A 2,925-nucleotide genomic window follows, 5' to 3' on the forward strand; every position below is an offset into this window, starting at 1 on the left:
TTTGTGGTCCACAGCCTGGTTTCCAGGGCGACCATGGAATCCACAGTTCCATCAGAGGTGGGAGCCAAGACCAGAAGACAGCCAATTGACACCCAGAACCCAGTTACCTAAACCAATAAGAAGTGGAGGTGGGCAGAGTCAGGCTGAGAGGGGATCTGGGACTGAGGAGTGCAGAAACCTGGGCAAAGTGGAGATCCCCTGCCTGGCTGTCAGGTTCAGCAGAAGCCAAGCCCCTTCCTACCAACCCATTCTCATGAAGGAGACAGAGGGGCCCTCATAGCTGCAAGGCATGCAGAGAGGAGTGCCACCTACAGGGAACCAGGTAATGGCCTAGTACTGACCAGGACAAGTGGGCAGAAGGGGTAGAGAACCTGGAGAGGCGCTCACAGGAGCCAGGACTCTGAAGGGCTTGACCCTCTGGGTTAGGGTTTTGGAATAAGTATGTCCCCTGGGGGAAAACCAGCCCCATGGTCCTGGTGGCTACCCTCGGGATTGATGCCCTTTCCTGGCACTCCATGCCACTATTTCTGTGTGTGCCGAAACCACCATGGACAACAGCCTCGTAGCCATAGTCATGACCATGGTGAGTACCTACTGTCATTCCAAGTTATAGGACTGGAGCAGGTGCACTCTGAGACCCTAACTATAGACCAGAAGCCCAGCCACATCAATAGGTAACTTATAACAGCCTTCTCAAAGCCACTTGAGAAGAATGCTGCATGGAGGGCCTATACCACCCTCTCCCATCAGTGCCAGTCTGAGAGGAGAGGGCTGAGTAACAAGGGTTGAATTCAGGCTTTTGGGTCCTCTCCTGCATTCTCATACCCACTGTTTCTAGGGCTACTTGTTCTTCCTAAGTGCATCCCTTTGTAAAGCCTCCCTTACAGCACTGCTTCCCTGGGCTGAAGGGAAACATGGGACAAAGCCATTCTGCTCTCCTGGCCAGGGAGTTGATGCAGCAGCAGAAAGGAAGCTGCTGCACCCCAGTCTGCCCTGTGTGTTAAGTGGGGTCATTCCCACAACAGCTTCTGGAGTGGAATTCTAACATGGGGAGGAAATGGGCTGCAGGCAGTCCCAGGCTGTCCCTGACTGAGCCTCTGGAGGGTAGTTTTGTCCTTGGTATTCCTCATGCCATCCAATTGCTACCGTGCCAGTGCTTCCAGTACTACTGTACCTCAGTGCTGCCAGGTCCTCTGCTCCTGTATCTTCTTTCATGGTCCCAGCCAATATGTAAGCACCCTTCCCCAGCAAACCCTTGCTGCAAGTCCTTCTCCCCAATTCTGACAAGGGCCCCTGCAGTTATTCAGTAGAAAGGGGCTTTGGGGGATCTCTCCTCTGAATGCATCCTCCTCCAGCCTAGGTTCCCCATAGGTCAGGGCAACAGTATGGAAAGAGTTAAAAGATCCTGGCCACTGTTAAACTGTGCAGGGAACCCTCAGTGCAGAGTTTCAGTGAAATGGTATTTTCTCAGCTCCCCAACTCCCAGGGGAAAGCCCAGAGGCCCAGCTTCTATAAAAGGGGCAAGTGGCAACTTCAGTCAGGGACAAGGACAGGGCACAAAGGCAATCTTGAGCTACAGTCCCAACTCTGCACCAGGCCCAGGATGAAGGGGGAACAGGAGGATGAGTTCTTTCTGACTCCCTGGAAAGCTCATCAGAGGTGGCTGCCAGGTTGTGAGAAAAAGCCAGTGGCCTGAAAGGGGTAGAATCTCTTTAAACCCATATGCATTTCAGAAATGCTAAGGGTCTGAGTTGTGGCCTGGGAAAGGAATAAAGGAGGGTGGAGGGTACTGGGGACAAGACAGTGCATTTGAACTCTGCTCTCTTGCACAATGACCCTAAATCCTGAGTATCACCTTGAGTTATCCTTCACGACTCAAGCTTGATGGCTCCAGCCCTACCTCAGCACCATGAAATGGCACTATGAAGGAGCCAAGAGTCCTGGTATGCAGGTGAAGAAAGATCCTTGGGACTACCATCTGGGAGTATGGAAGAGGTGTGTGCTGGGCTCCTAAAGCAAACAAGGAGCCTGGTGTGGTTAAGGAGACTATGAAGAATGCAAGGGAAGGAAAGGATGAGGTGAAGCCTAGAGAGACTTCTTGGGGAGGGAGTGTGGGACCCCTAGTCTTGGGCTCAGTCTGTTCAGGGGGATCCAGGCAGAAGCTGGATAATGGTGGTGCATGCCTTCCTGACTCCACTGGTTTTTCTCAGTCACAGGGCTATCCCCAAGAAGGTATGCTGTGTGAGGGTACACAGGGGCCACCATGGCCCCTGTGTAGCTGGTTCACCTACCCAGTTGGTGCTCGACAGGACTGGCAGCAGCAGACTCACCAGCTGATGGTACAGCTTTGGGCTCTGGGCCTGCAGAGGTAGATATTCAGTCCTCCTAAGATTTGGTTGGAGGCTCCACTTCCCTTTGTGTATCAGGAAGGATGACAAACCTCAGCCCAGGGAGGTCTACCAGATTCCTGCAAAGGCGTTTTCAAGAAGCCAATAGCTCTAGGATCCAACTTATTTCCTGGAAGGACCAGTCACTGAGGGAGAGACAATGCAGACTCAGCAGTTAAAAAAAAGGGTGTGTACATACGTATACGGCTAATATCTTTGCTCCTCTATCACTCCAACTGTTACCAAGTTATGAAGAGGTCCTGTCACTGCCTGAACCACCCCAACTGTGGTTCAGCTCACCTGTCCCAGGAAGCAGTCATGTGCCTTGCTCAGGGAAACATCACTGTAGGAGGGAGTGACCCCATGTCCCTTCCTATTTCTTCAGGGGCCTTGAAGACACAGCATGAGCCTGTGGACAGTCCCCAACCAACATCCCTTACCGAAGGACTAGCCCTGCTGAGTCTTTCTGGTACACACATGGAAGAATGCTAAAGTGGACTCCCAGAAACCCCAGGCCACTTTTGCCAAAGATCTATGG

The sequence above is a fragment of the Sciurus vulgaris genome, assembly GCF_902686455.1.
Source record: "Sciurus vulgaris genome assembly, chromosome: 3".
NCBI classification, from domain to species: Eukaryota; Metazoa; Chordata; class Mammalia; order Rodentia; family Sciuridae; genus Sciurus; species Sciurus vulgaris.